Source organism: Macaca fascicularis, chromosome 5 (assembly GCF_037993035.2).
Source record: "Macaca fascicularis isolate 582-1 chromosome 5, T2T-MFA8v1.1".
Lineage (NCBI taxonomy): Eukaryota > Metazoa > Chordata > Mammalia > Primates > Cercopithecidae > Macaca > Macaca fascicularis.
Window position 1 is genome coordinate 82,866,439 of NC_088379.1, and position 16,423 is coordinate 82,882,861.

A 16,423-nucleotide genomic window follows, 5' to 3' on the forward strand; every position below is an offset into this window, starting at 1 on the left:
CCAAATATCACTTTGCCAATTCCACAAGAACTGGCTTAGCGAAAGGCTTCTTGAGGGCAAAGCTGTAACTCTGTGAGATGATTTCACAGAACACAAAGAAGTTTCTCAGAAAGCTTCTTTCTCTTTGTTATCGGAGGATATTTCCTTTGGCCCTATAGTCTTCAAAGGGATCCGAAATATCTGTTCTCAGATTCCACAGAAATAAGGCTAGCAAAGAGATCCACGAAATACAGATGTAACTCTGTGAGATGAATTAACACTACACTAAGCAGTTTCTCAGAAAGCTTCTTTCCAGATTTCATCTGAGGATATTTCCTTTTTCACCATAGCCCTCTATGGGCTTCCAAATATCACTTTGCCAATTCCAGAAAAACTGTCTTAGCGAAAGGCTACTTGAGGGGAAAGCTGTAACTCTGTGAGATGATTTCACAGAACACAAAGAAATTTCTCAGAAAGCTTCTTTCTCTTTGTTATCGGAGAATATTTCCTTTGGCCCTATAGTCTTCAAAGGGATCCGAAATATCTGTTCTCAGATTCCAAAGAAATAAGGCTAGCAAAGAGATCCACGAAATACAGATGTAACTCTGTGAGATGAATTAACAGTACACTAAGCAGATTCTCAGAAAGCTTCTTTCCAGATTTCATCTGAGGATATTTCCTTTTTCACCGTAGCCCTCTATGGGCTTCCAAATATCACTTTGCCAATTCCACAAGAACTGTCTTAGCGAAAGGCTTCTTGAGGGGAAAGCTGTAACTCTGTGAGATGATTTCACAGTACACAAAGAAGTTTCTCAGAAAGCTTCTTTCTCTTTGTTATCGGAGGATATTTCCTTTGGCCCTATAGTCTTCAAAGGGATCCGAAATATCTGTTCTCAGATTCCACAGAAATAAGGCTAGCAAAGAGATCCACGAAATACAGATGTAACTCTGTGAGATGAATTATCAGAACACTAAGCAGTTTCTCAGAAAGCTCCTTTCCAGATTTCATCTGAGGATATTTCCTTTTTCACCATAGCCCTCTATGGGCTTCCAAATATCACTTTGCCAATTACACAAGAACTGTCTTAGTTAAAGGCTTCTTGAGGGGAAAGCTGTAACCCTGTGAGATGATTTCACAGAACACAAAGAAGTTTCTCAGAAACCTTCTTTCTCTTTGTTATCGGAGGATATTTCTTTGGCCCTATAGTTTTCAAAGGGATCCGAAATATTTGTTCTCAGATTCCACAGAAATAAGGCTAGCAAAGAGATCCACGAAATACAGATGTAACTCTGTGAGATGAATTAACAGTACACTTAGCAGTTTCTCAGAAAGCTTCTTTCCAGATTTCATCTGAGGATATTTCCTTTTTCACCATAGCCTTCTATGGGCTTCCAAATATCACTTTTTCAATTCCAGAAAAACTGTCTTAGCGAAAGGCTTCTTGAGGGGAATGCTGTAACTCTGTGAGATGATTTCACAGAACACAGAGAAGTTTCTCAGAAAGCTTCTTTCTCTTTGTTATCGGAGGATATTTCCTTTGGCCCTATAGTCTTCAAAGGGATCCGAAATATCTGTTCTCAGATTCCACAGAAATAAGGCTAGCAAAGAGATCCACGAAATACAGATGTAACTCTGTGAGATGAATTAACAGTACACTAAGCAGTTTCTCAGAAAGCTTCTTTCCAGATTTCATCTGAGAATATTTCCTTTTTCACCATAGCCCTCTATGGGCTTCCAAATATCACTTTGCCAATTCCACAAGAACTCTCTTAGCGAAAGGCTTCTTGAGGGGAAAGCTGTAACTCTGTGAGATGATTTCACAGAACACAAAGAAGTTTCTCAGAAAGCTTCTTTCTCCTTGTTATCGGAGGATATTTCCTTTGGCCCTGTCGTCTTCAAAGGGATCCGAAATATCTGTTCTCAGATTCCACAGAAATAAGGCTAGCAAAGAGATCCACGAAATACAGATGTAACTCTGTGAGATGAAATAACAGAACACTAAGCAGTTTCTCAGAAAGCTTCTTTCCAGATTTCATCTGAGGATATTTCCTTTTTCACCATAGCCCTCTATGGGCTTCCAAATATCACTTTGCCAATTCCACAAGAACTGTCTTAGCGAAAGGCTTCTTGAGGGGAAAGCTGTAACTCTGTGAGATGATTTCAAAGAACACAAAGAAGTTTCTCAGAAAGCTTCTTTCTCTTTGTTATCGGAGGATATTTCTTTGGCCCTATAGTCTTCAAAGGGATCCGAAATATCTGTTCTCAGATTCCACAGAAATAAGGCAAGCAAAGAGATCCACGAAATACAGATGTAACTCTGTGAGATGAATTAACAGTACACTAAGCATTTTCTCAGAAAGCTTCTTTCCAGATTACATCTGAGGATATTTCCTTTTTCACCATAGCCTTCTATGGGCTTCCAAATATCTCTTTTCCAATTCCAGAAAAACTGTCTTAGCGAAAGGCTTCTTGAGGGGAATGCTGTAACTCTGTGAGATGATTTCACAGAACACAAAGAAGTTTCTCAGAAAGCTTCTTTCTCTTTGTTATCGGAGGATATTTCCTTTGGCCCTATAGTCTTCAAAGGGATCCGAAATATCTGTTCTCAGATTCCACAGAAATAAGGCTAGCAAAGAGATCCACGAAATACAGATGTAACTCTGTGAGATGAATTAACAGTACACTAAGCAGTTTCTCAGAAAGCTTCTTTCCAGATTTCATCTGAGGATATTTCCTTTTTCACCATACCCCTCTATAGGCTTCCAAATATCACTTTGCCAATTCCAGAAGAACTCTCTTAGCGAAAGGTTTCTTGAGGGGAAAGCTGTAACTCTGTGAGATGATTTCACAGAACACAAAGAAGTTTCTCAGAAAGCTTCTTTCTCTTTGTTATCGGAGGATATTTCCTTTGGCCCTATAGTCTTCAAAGGGATCCGAAATATCTGTTCTCAGATTCCACAGAAATAAGGCTAGCAAAGAGATCCACGAAATACAGATGTAACTCTGTGAGATGAAATAACAGAACACTAAGCAGTTTCTCAGAAAGCTTCTTTCCAGATTTCATCTGAGGATATTTCCTTTTTCACCATAGCCCTCTATGGGCTTCCAAATATCACTTTGTCAATTCCAGAAGAACTGTCTTAGTGAAAGGCTTCTTGAGGGGAAAGCTGTAACTCTGTGAGATGATTTCAAAGAACACAAATAAGTTTCTCAGAAAGCTTCTTTCTCTTTTTTATCGGAGGATATTTCTTTGGCCCTATAGTCTTCAAAGGGATCCGAAATATCTGTTCTCAGATTCCACAGAAATAAGGCTAGCAAAGAGATGCTCGAAATACAGATGTAACTCTGTGAGATGAATTAACAGAACACTAAGCAGTTTCTCAGAAAGCTTCTTTACAGATTTCATCTGAGGATATTTCCTTTTTCACCATACCCCTCTATGGGCTTCCAAATATCACTTTGCCAATTCCACAAGAACTGTCTTAGCGAAAGGCTTCTTGAGGGGAAAGCTGTAAATCTGTGAGATGATTTCACAGAACACAAAGAAGTTTCTCAGAAAGCTTCTTTCTCTTTGTTATCGGAGGATATTTCTTTGGCCCTATAGTCTTCAAAGGGATCCGAAATATCTGTTATCAGATTCCACAGAAATAAGGCTAGCAAAGAGATCCACGAAATACAGATGTAACTCTGTGAGATGAATTAACACTACACTAAGCAGTTTCTCAGAAAGCTTCTTTCCAGATTTCATCTGAGGATATTTCCTTTTTCACCATAGCCCTCTATGGGCTTCCAAATATCACTTTGCCAATTCCAGAAAAACTGTCTTAGCGAAAGGCTACTTGAGGGGAAAGCTGTAACTCTGTGAGATGATTTCACAGAACACAAAGAAATTTCTCAGAAAGCTTCTTTCTCTTTGTTATCGGAGAATATTTCCTTTGGCCCTATAGTCTTCAAAGGGATCCGAAATATCTGTTCTCAGATTCCAAAGAAATAAGGCTAGCAAAGAGATCCACGAAATACAGATGTAACTCTGTGAGATGAATTAACAGTACACTAAGCAGATTCTCAGAAAGCTTCTTTCCAGATTTCATCTGAGGATATTTCCTTTTTCACCGTAGCCCTCTATGGGCTTCCAAATATCACTTTGCCAATTCCACAAGAACTGGCTTAGCGAAAGGCTTCTTGAGGGCAAAGCTGTAACTCTGTGAGATGATTTCACAGAACACAAAGAAGTTTCTCAGAAAGCTTCTTTCTCTTTGTTATCGGAGGATATTTCCTTTGGCCCTATAGTCTTCAAAGGGATCCGAAATATCTGTTCTCAGATTCCACAGAAATAAGGCTAGCAAAGAGATCCACGAAATACAGATGTAACTCTGTGAGATGAATTATCAGAACACTAAGCAGTTTCTCAGAAAGCTCCTTTCCAGATTTCATCTGAGGATATTTCCTTTTTCACCATAGCCCTCTATGTGCTTCCAAATATCACTTTGCCAATTACACAAGAACTGTCTTAGTGAAAGGCTTCTTGAGGGGAAAGCTGTAACCCTGTGTGATGATTTCACAGAACACAAAGAAGTTTCTCAGAAAGCTTCTTTCTCTTTGTTATCGGAGGATATTTCCTTTGGCCCTATAGTTTTCAAAGGGATCCAAAATATCTGTTCTCAGGTTCCACAGAAATAAGGCTAGCAAAGAGATCCACGAAATACAGATGTAACTCTGTGAGATGAAATAACAGAACACTAAGCAGTTTCTCAAAAAGCTTCTTTCCAGATTTCATTTGAGGATATTTCCTTTTTCACTATAGCCCTCTACGGGCTTCCAAATATCACTTTGCCAATTCCACAAGAACTGTCTTAGCTAAAGGCTTCTTGAGGGGAAAGCTGTAACTCTGTGAGATGATTTCACAGAACACAAAGAAGTTTGTCAGAAAACTTCTTTCTCTTTGTTATCGGAGGATATTTCCTTTGTCCCTATATTCTTCAAAGGTATCGGAAATATCTGTTCTCAGATTCCACAGAAAAAAGGCTAGCAAAGAGATCCAGGAAATACAGATGTAACTCTGTGAGATGAATTAACAGAACACTAAGCAGTTTCCCAGAAAGCTTCTTTCCATTTTTCATCTGAGGATATTTCCTTTCTCACCATAGCCCTCTATGGGCTTCCAAATATCACTTTGCCAATTCCACAAGAACTGTCTTAGTGAAAGGCTTCTTGAGGGGAAAGCTGTAACTTTCTGACATGATTTCACAGAACACAAAGAAGTTTCTCAGAAAGCTTCTTTCTCTTTGTTATCGGAGGATATTACTTTGGCCCTATAGTCTTCAAAGGGATCCGAAATATCTGTTCTCAGATTCCACAGAAATAAGGCTAGCAAAGAGATCCACGAAATACAGATGTAACTCTGTGAGTCGAAGTCAGAGAACAAGAAGCGGTTTCTCAGAAAGCTTCTTTCCAGATTTCATCTGAGGATATTTCCTTTTTCACCATAGCCCTCTATGGGCTTCCAAATATCACTTTGCCAATTCCACAAGAACTGGCTTAGCGAAAGGCTTCTTGAGGGGAAAGCTGTAAATCTGTGAGATGATTTCACAGAATACAAAGAAGTTTCTCAGAAAGCTTCTTTCTCTTTGTTATCGGAGGATATTTCTTTGGCCCTATAGTCTTCAAAGGGATCCGAAATATCTGTTCTCAGATTCCACAGAAATAAGGCTAGCAAAGAGATCCACGAAATACAGATGTAACTCTGTAAGATGAATTAACAGTACACTAAGCAGTTTCTCAGAAAGCTTCTTTCCAGATTTCATCTGAGGATATTTCCTTTTTCACCATAGCCTTCTATGGGCTTCCAAATATCACTTTTCCAATTCCAGAAAAACTGTCTTAGCGAAAGGCTTCTTGAGGGGAATGCTGTAACTCTGTGAGATGATTTCACAGAACACAAAGAAGTTTCTCAGAAAGCTTCTTTCTCTTTGTTATCGGAGGATATTTTCTTTGGCCCTATAGTCTTCAAAGGGATCCGAAATATCTGTTCTCAGATTCCACAGAAATAAGGCTAGCAAAGAGATCCACGAAATACAGATGTAACTCTGTGAGATGAATTAACAGTACACTAAGCAGTTTCTCAGAAAGCTTCTTTCCAGATTTCATCTGAGGATATTTCCTTTTTCACCATACCCCTCTATAGGCTTCCAAATATCACTTTGCCAATTCCACAAGAACTGTCTTAGCGAAAGGCTTCTTGAAGGGAAAGCTGTAACTCTGTGAGCTGATTTCACAGAACAAAAAGAAGTTTCTCAGAAAGCTTCTTTCTCTTTGTTATCGGAGGATATTTCCTTTGGCCCTATAGTCTTCAAAGGGATCCGAAATATCTGTTCTCAGATTCCACAGAAATAAGGCTAGCAAAGAGATCCAGGAAATACAGATGTAACTCTGTGAGATGAATTAACAGAACACTAAGCAGTTTCCCAGAAAGCTTCTTTCCATTTTTCATCTGAGGATATTTCTTTTTTCACCATACCCCTCTATGGGCTTCAAAATAACACTTTGCCAATTCCACAAGAACTGTCTTGGTGAAAGGCTTCTTGAGGGGAAAGCTGTAACTTTCTGAGATGATTTCACAGAACACAAAGAAGTTTCTCAGAAAGCTTCTTTCTCTTTGTTATCGGAGGATATTATTTTGGGCCTATAGTCTTCAAAGGGATCCGATATATCTGTTCTCAGATTCCACAGAAATTAGGCTAGCAAAGAGATCCACGAAATACAGATGTAACTGTGTGAGATGAATTAAGAGAACACTAAGCAGTTTCTCAGAAAGCTTCTTTCCAGATTTCATCTGAGGATATTTCCTTTTTCACCATACCCCTCTATGGGCTTCCAAATATCACTTTGCCAATTCCACAAGAACTGTCTTAGCGAAAGGCTTCTTGAGGGGAAAGCTGTAACCCTGTGAGATGATTTCACAGAACACAAAGAAGTTTCTCAGAAAGCTTCTTTCTCTTTGTTATCGGAGGATATTTCTTTGGCCCTATAGTCTTCAAAGGGATCCGAAATATCTGTTCTCAGATTCCACAGAAATAAGGCTAGCAAAGAGATCCACGAAATACAGATGTTACTCTGTGAGATGAATTAACAGTACACTAAGCATTTTCTCAGAAATCTTCTTTCCAGATTTCATCTGAGGATATTTCCTTTTTCACCATAGCCTTCTATGGGCTTCCAAATATCTCTTTTCCAATTCCAGAAAAACTGTCTTAGCGAAAGGCTTCTTGAGGGGAATGCTGTAACTCTGTGAGATGATTTCACAGAACACAAAGAAGTTTCTCAGAAAGCTTCTTTCTCTTTGTTATCGGAGGATATTTCCTTTGGCCCTATAGTCTTCAAAGGGATCTGAAATATCTGTTCTCAGATTCCACAGAAATAAGGCTAGCAAAGAGATCCACGAAATACAGATGTAACTCTGTGAGATGAATTAACAGTACACTAAGCAGTTTCTCAGAAAGCTTCTTTCCAGATTTCATCTGAGGATATTTCCTTTTTCACCATAGCCCTCTATGGGCTTCCAAATATCACTTTGCCAATTCCAGAAGAACTCTCTTAGCGAAAGGTTTCTTGAGGGGAAAGCTGTAACTCTGTGAGATGATTTCACAGAACACAAAGAAGTTTCTCAGAAAGCTTCTTTCTCTTTGTTATCGGAGGATATTTCCTTTGGCCCTATAGTCTTCAAAGGGATCCGAAATATCTGTTCTCAGATTCCACAGAAATAAGGCTAGCAAAGAGATCCACGAAATACAGATGTAACTCTGTGAGATGAAATAACAGAACACTAAGCAGTTTCTCAGAAAGCTTCTTTCCAGATTTCATCTGAGGATATTTCCTTTTTCACCATAGCCCTCTATGGGCTTCCAAATATCACTTTGCCAATTCCAGAAGAACTGTCTTAGTGAAAGGCTTCTTGAGGGGAAAGCTGTAACTCTGTGAGATGATTTCAAAGAACACAAATAAGTTTCTCAGAAAGCTTCTTTCTCTTTTTTATCGGAGGATATTTCTTTGGCCCTATAGTCTTCAAAGGGATCCGAAATATCTGTTCTCAGATTCCACAGAAATAAGGCTAGCAAAGAGATGCTCGAAATACAGATGTAACTCTGTGAGATGAATTAACAGAACACTAAGCAGTTTCTCAGAAAGCTTCTTTACAGATTTCATCTGAGGATATTTTCTTTTTCACCATACCCCTCTATGGGCTTCCAAATATCACTTTGCCAATTCCACAAGAACTGTCTTAGCGAAAGGCTTCTTGAGGGGAAAGCTGTAAATCTGTGAGATGATTTCACAGAACACAAAGAAGTTTCTCAGAAAGCTTCTTTCTCTTTGTTATCGGAGGATATTTCTTTGGCCCTATAGTCTTCAAAGGGATGCGAAATATCTGTTCTCAGATTCCACAGAAATAAGGCTAGCAAAGAGATCCATGAAATACAGATGTAACTCTGTGAGATGAATTAACACTACACTAAGCAGTTTCTCAGAAAGCTTCTTTCCAGATTTCATCTGAGGATATTTCCTTTTTCACCATAGCCCTCTATGGGCTTCCAAATATCACTTTGCCAATTCCAGAAAAACTGTCTTAGCGAAAGGCTACTTGAGGGGAAAGCTGTAACTCTGTGAGATGATTTCACAGAACACAAAGAAATTTCTCAGAAAGCTTCTTTCTCTTTGTTATCGGAGAATATTTCCTTTGGCCCTATAGTCTTCAAAGGGATCCGAAATATCTGTTCTCAGATTCCAAAGAAATAAGGCTAGCAAAGAGATCCATGAAATACAGATGTAACTCTGTGAGATGAATTAACAGTACACTAAGCAGATTCTCAGAAAGCTTCTTTCCAGATTTCATCTGAGGATATTTCCTTTTTCACCGTAGCCCTCTATGGGCTTCCAAATATCACTTTGCCAATTCCACAAGAACTGTCTTAGCGAAAGGCTTCTTGAGGGGAAAGCTGTAACTCTGTGAGATGATTTCACAGTACACAAAGAAGTTTCTCAGAAAGCTTCTTTCTCTTTGTTATCGGAGGATATTTCCTTTGGCCCTATAGTCTTCAAAGGGATCCGAAATATCTGTTCTCAGATTCCACAGAAATAAGGCTAGCAAAGAGATCCACGAAATACAGATGTAACTCTGTGAGATGAATTATCAGAACACTAAGCAGTTTCTCAGAAAGCTCCTTTCCAGATTTCATCTGAGGATATTTCCTTTTTCACCATAGCCCTCTATGGGCTTCCAAATATCACTTTGCCAATTACACAAGAACTGTCTTAGTTAAAGGCTTCTTGAGGGGAAAGCTGTAACCCTGTGAGATGATTTCACAGAACACAAAGAAGTTTCTCAGAAACCTTCTTTCTCTTTGTTATCGGAGGATATTTCTTTGGCCCTATAGTTTTCAAAGGGATCCGAAATATTTGTTCTCAGATTCCACAGAAATAAGGCTAGCAAAGAGATCCACGAAATACAGATGTAACTCTGTGAGATGAATTAACAGTACACTTAGCAGTTTCTCAGAAAGCTTCTTTCCAGATTTCATCTGAGGATATTTCCTTTTTCACCATAGCCTTCTATGGGCTTCCAAATATCACTTTTTCAATTCCAGAAAAACTGTCTTAGCGAAAGGCTTCTTGAGGGGAATGCTGTAACTCTGTGAGATGATTTCACAGAACACAGAGAAGTTTCTCAGAAAGCTTCTTTCTCTTTGTTATCGGAGGATATTTCCTTTGGCCCTATAGTCTTCAAAGGGATCCGAAATATCTGTTCTCAGATTCCACAGAAATAAGGCTAGCAAAGAGATCCACGAAATACAGATGTAACTCTGTGAGATGAATTAACAGTACACTAAGCAGTTTCTCAGAAAGCTTCTTTCCAGATTTCATCTGAGAATATTTCCTTTTTCACCATAGCCCTCTATGGGCTTCCAAATATCACTTTGCCAATTCCACAAGAACTCTCTTAGCGAAAGGCTTCTTGAGGGGAAAGCTGTAACTCTGTGAGATGATTTCACAGAACACAAAGAAGTTTCTCAGAAAGCTTCTTTCTCCTTGTTATCGGAGGATATTTCCTTTGGCCCTGTCGTCTTCAAAGGGATCCGAAATATCTGTTCTCAGATTCCACAGAAATAAGGCTAGCAAAGAGATCCACGAAATACAGATGTAACTCTGTGAGATGAAATAACAGAACACTAAGCAGTTTCTCAGAAAGCTTCTTTCCAGATTTCATCTGAGGATATTTCCTTTTTCACCATAGCCCTCTATGGGCTTCCAAATATCACTTTGCCAATTCCACAAGAACTGTCTTAGCGAAAGGCTTCTTGAGGGGAAAGCTGTAACTCTGTGAGATGATTTCAAAGAACACAAAGAAGTTTCTCAGAAAGCTTCTTTCTCTTTGTTATCGGAGGATATTTCTTTGGCCCTATAGTCTTCAAAGGGATCCGAAATATCTGTTCTCAGATTCCACAGAAATAAGGCAAGCAAAGAGATCCACGAAATACAGATGTAACTCTGTGAGATGAATTAACAGTACACTAAGCATTTTCTCAGAAAGCTTCTTTCCAGATTACATCTGAGGATATTTCCTTTTTCACCATAGCCTTCTATGGGCTTCCAAATATCTCTTTTCCAATTCCAGAAAAACTGTCTTAGCGAAAGGCTTCTTGAGGGGAATGCTGTAACTCTGTGAGATGATTTCACAGAACACAAAGAAGTTTCTCAGAAAGCTTCTTTCTCTTTGTTATCGGAGGATATTTCCTTTGGCCCTATAGTCTTCAAAGGGATCCGAAATATCTGTTCTCAGATTCCACAGAAATAAGGCTAGCAAAGAGATCCACGAAATACAGATGTAACTCTGTGAGATGAATTAACAGTACACTAAGCAGTTTCTCAGAAAGCTTCTTTCCAGATTTCATTTGAGGATATTTCCTTTTTCACCATACCCCTCTATAGGCTTCCAAATATCACTTTGCCAATTCCAGAAGAACTCTCTTAGCGAAAGGTTTCTTGAGGGGAAAGCTGTAACTCTGTGAGATGATTTCACAGAACACAAAGAAGTTTCTCAGAAAGCTTCTTTCTCTTTGTTATCGGAGGATATTTCCTTTGGCCCTATAGTCTTCAAAGGGATCCGAAATATCTGTTCTCAGATTCCACAGAAATAAGGCTAGCAAAGAGATCCACGAAATACAGATGTAACTCTGTGAGATGAAATAACAGAACACTAAGCAGTTTCTCAGAAAGCTTCTTTCCAGATTTCATCTGAGGATATTTCCTTTTTCACCATAGCCCTCTATGGGCTTCCAAATATCACTTTGTCAATTCCAGAAGAACTGTCTTAGTGAAAGGCTTCTTGAGGGGAAAGCTGTAACTCTGTGAGATGATTTCAAAGAACACAAATAAGTTTCTCAGAAAGCTTCTTTCTCTTTTTTATCGGAGGATATTTCTTTGGCCCTATAGTCTTCAAAGGGATCCGAAATATCTGTTCTCAGATTCCACAGAAATAAGGCTAGCAAAGAGATGCTCGAAATACAGATGTAACTCTGTGAGATGAATTAACAGAACACTAAGCAGTTTCTCAGAAAGCTTCTTTACAGATTTCATCTGAGGATATTTCCTTTTTCACCATACCCCTCTATGGGCTTCCAAATATCACTTTGCCAATTCCACAAGAACTGTCTTAGCGAAAGGCTTCTTGAGGGGAAAGCTGTAAATCTGTGAGATGATTTCACAGAACACAAAGAAGTTTCTCAGAAAGCTTCTTTCTCTTTGTTATCGGAGGATATTTCTTTGGCCCTATAGTCTTCAAAGGGATCCGAAATATCTGTTATCAGATTCCACAGAAATAAGGCTAGCAAAGAGATCCACGAAATACAGATGTAACTCTGTGAGATGAATTAACACTACACTAAGCAGTTTCTCAGAAAGCTTCTTTCCAGATTTCATCTGAGGATATTTCCTTTTTCACCATAGCCCTCTATGGGCTTCCAAATATAACTTTGCCAATCTCAGAAAAACTGTCTTAGCGAAAGGCTACTTGAGGGGAAAGCTGTAACTCTGTGAGATGATTTCACAGAACACAAAGAAATTTCTCAGAAAGCTTCTTTCTCTTTGTTATCGGAGAATATTTCCTTTGGCCCTATAGTCTTCAAAGGGATCCGAAATATCTGTTCTCAGATTCCAAAGAAATAAGGCTAGCAAAGAGATCCACGAAATACAGATGTAACTCTGTGAGATGAATTAACAGTACACTAAGCAGATTCTCAGAAAGCTTCTTTCCAGATTTCATCTGAGGATATTTCCTTTTTCACCGTAGCCCTCTATGGGCTTCCAAATATCACTTTGCCAATTCCACAAGAACTGGCTTAGCGAAAGGCTTCTTGAGGGCAAAGCTGTAACTCTGTGAGATGATTTCACAGAACACAAAGAAGTTTCTCAGAAAGCTTCTTTCTCTTTGTTATCGGAGGATATTTCCTTTGGCCCTATAGTCTTCAAAGGGATCCGAAATATCTGTTCTCAGATTCCACAGAAATAAGGCTAGCAAAGAGATCCACGAAATACAGATGTAACTCTGTGAGATGAATTATCAGAACACTAAGCAGTTTCTCAGAAAGCTCCTTTCCAGATTTCATCTGAGAATATTTCCTTTTTCACCATAGCCCTCTATGGGCTTCCAAATATCACTTTGCCAATTCCACAAGAACTCTCTTAGCGAAAGGCTTCTTGAGGGGAAAGCTGTAACTCTGTGAGATGATTTCACAGAACACAAAGAAGTTTCTCAGAAAGCTTCTTTCTCCTTGTTATCGGAGGATATTTCCTTTGGCCCTGTCGTCTTCAAAGGGATCCGAAATATCTGTTCTCAGATTCCACTGAAATAAGGCTAGCAAAGAGATCCACGAAATACAGATGTAACTCTGTGAGATGAAATAACAGAACACTAAGCAGTTTCTCAGAAAGCTTCTTTCCAGATTTCATCTGAGGATATTTCCTTTTTCACCATAGCCCTCTATGGGCTTCCAAATATCACTTTGCCAATTCCACAAGAACTGTCTTAGCGAAAGGCTTCTTGAGGGGAAAGCTGTAACTCTGTGAGATGATTTCAAAGAACACAAAGAAGTTTCTCAGAAAGCTTCTTTCTCTTTGTTATCGGAGGATATTTCTTTGGCCCTATAGTCTTCAAAGGGATCCGAAATATCTGTTCTCAGATTCCACAGAAATAAGGCAAGCAAAGAGATCCACGAAATACAGATGTAACTCTGTGAGATGAATTAACAGTACACTAAGCATTTTCTCAGAAAGCTTCTTTCCAGATTACATCTGAGGATATTTCCTTTTTCACCATAGCCTTCTATGGGCTTCCAAATATCTCTTTTCCAATTCCAGAAAAACTGTCTTAGCGAAAGGCTTCTTGAGGGGAATGCTGTAACTCTGTGAGATGATTTCACAGAACACAAAGAAGTTTCTCAGAAAGCTTCTTTCTCTTTGTTATCGGAGGATATTTCCTTTGGCCCTATAGTCTTCAAAGGGATCCGAAATATCTGTTCTCAGATTCCACAGAAATAAGGCTAGCAAAGAGATCCACGAAATACAGATGTAACTCTGTGAGATGAATTAACAGTACACTAAGCAGTTTCTCAGAAAGCTTCTTTCCAGATTTCATTTGAGGATATTTCCTTTTTCACCATACCCCTCTATAGGCTTCCAAATATCACTTTGCCAATTCCAGAAGAACTCTCTTAGCGAAAGGTTTCTTGAGGGGAAAGCTGTAACTCTGTGAGATGATTTCACAGAACACAAAGAAGTTTCTCAGAAAGCTTCTTTCTCTTTGTTATCGGAGGATATTTCCTTTGGCCCTATAGTCTTCAAAGGGATCCGAAATATCTGTTCTCAGATTCCACAGAAATAAGGCTAGCAAAGAGATCCACGAAATACAGATGTAACTCTGTGAGATGAAATAACAGAACACTAAGCAGTTTCTCAGAAAGCTTCTTTCCAGATTTCATCTGAGGATATTTCCTTTTTCACCATAGCCCTCTATGGGCTTCCAAATATCACTTTGTCAATTCCAGAAGAACTGTCTTAGTGAAAGGCTTCTTGAGGGGAAAGCTGTAACTCTGTGAGATGATTTCAAAGAACACAAATAAGTTTCTCAGAAAGCTTCTTTCTCTTTTTTATCGGAGGATATTTCTTTGGCCCTATAGTCTTCAAAGGGATCCGAAATATCTGTTCTCAGATTCCACAGAAATAAGGCTAGCAAAGAGATGCTCGAAATACAGATGTAACTCTGTGAGATGAATTAACAGAACACTAAGCAGTTTCTCAGAAAGCTTCTTTACAGATTTCATCTGAGGATATTTCCTTTTTCACCATACCCCTCTATGGGCTTCCAAATATCACTTTGCCAATTCCACAAGAACTGTCTTAGCGAAAGGCTTCTTGAGGGGAAAGCTGTAAATCTGTGAGATGATTTCACAGAACACAAAGAAGTTTCTCAGAAAGCTTCTTTCTCTTTGTTATCGGAGGATATTTCTTTGGCCCTATAGTCTTCAAAGGGATCCGAAATATCTGTTATCAGATTCCACAGAAATAAGGCTAGCAAAGAGATCCACGAAATACAGATGTAACTCTGTGAGATGAATTAACACTACACTAAGCAGTTTCTCAGAAAGCTTCTTTCCAGATTTCATCTGAGGATATTTCCTTTTTCACCATAGCCCTCTATGGGCTTCCAAATATAACTTTGCCAATCTCAGAAAAACTGTCTTAGCGAAAGGCTACTTGAGGGGAAAGCTGTAACTCTGTGAGATGATTTCACAGAACACAAAGAAATTTCTCAGAAAGCTTCTTTCTCTTTGTTATCGGAGAATATTTCCTTTGGCCCTATAGTCTTCAAAGGGATCCGAAATATCTGTTCTCAGATTCCAAAGAAATAAGGCTAGCAAAGAGATCCACGAAATACAGATGTAACTCTGTGAGATGAATTAACAGTACACTAAGCAGATTCTCAGAAAGCTTCTTTCCAGATTTCATCTGAGGATATTTCCTTTTTCACCGTAGCCCTCTATGGGCTTCCAAATATCACTTTGCCAATTCCACAAGAACTGGCTTAGCGAAAGGCTTCTTGAGGGCAAAGCTGTAACTCTGTGAGATGATTTCACAGAACACAAAGAAGTTTCTCAGAAAGCTTCTTTCTCTTTGTTATCGGAGGATATTTCCTTTGGCCCTATAGTCTTCAAAGGGATCCGAAATATCTGTTCTCAGATTCCACAGAAATAAGGCTAGCAAAGAGATCCACGAAATACAGATGTAACTCTGTGAGATGAATTATCAGAACACTAAGCAGTTTCTCAGAAAGCTCCTTTCCAGATTTCATCTGAGGATATTTCCTTTTTCACCATAGCCCTCTATGGGCTTCCAAATATCACTTTGCCAATTACACAAGAACTGTCTTAGTGAAAGGCTTCTTGAGGGGAAAGCTGTAACCCTGTGTGATGATTTCACAGAACACAAAGAAGTTTCTCAGAAAGCTTCTTTCTCTTTGTTATCGGAGGATATTTCCTTTGACCCTATAGTTTTCAAAGGGATCCAAAATATCTGTTCTCAGGTTCCACAGAAATAAGGCTAGCAAAGAGATCCACGAAATACAGATGTAACTCTGTGAGATGAAATAACAGAACACTAAGCAGTTTCTCAAAAAGCTTCTTTCCAGATTTCATTTGAGGATATTTCCTTTTTCACTATAGCCCTCTACGGGCTTCCAAATATCACTTTGCCAATTCCACAAGAACTGTCTTAGCTAAAGGCTTCTTGAGGGGAAAGCTGTAACTCTGTGAGATGATTTCACAGAACACAAAGAAGTTTGTCAGAAAACTTCTTTCTCTTTGTTATCGGAGGATATTTCCTTTGTCCCTATATTCTTCAAAGGTATCGGAAATATCTGTTCTCAGATTCCACAGAAAAAAGGCTAGCAAAGAGATCCAGGAAATACAGATGTAACTCTGTGAGATGAATTAACAGAACACTAAGCAGTTTCCCAGAAAGCTTCTTTCCATTTTTCATCTGAGGATATTTCCTTTCTCACCATAGCCCTCTATGGGCTTCCAAATATCACTTTGCCAATTCCACAAGAACTGTCTTAGTGAAAGGCTTCTTGAGGGGAAAGCTGTAACGTTCTGAGATGATTTCACAGAACACAAAGAAGTTTCTCAGAAAGCTTCTTTCTCTTTGTTATCGGAGGATATTACTTTGGCCCTATAGTCTTCAAAGGGATCCGAAATATCTGTTCTCAGATTCCACAGAAATAAGGCTAGCAAAGAGATCCACGAAATACAGATGTAACTCTGTGAGTCGAAGTCAGAGAACACTAAGCGGTTTCTCAGAAAGCTTCTTTCCAGATTTCATCTGAGGATATTTCCTTTT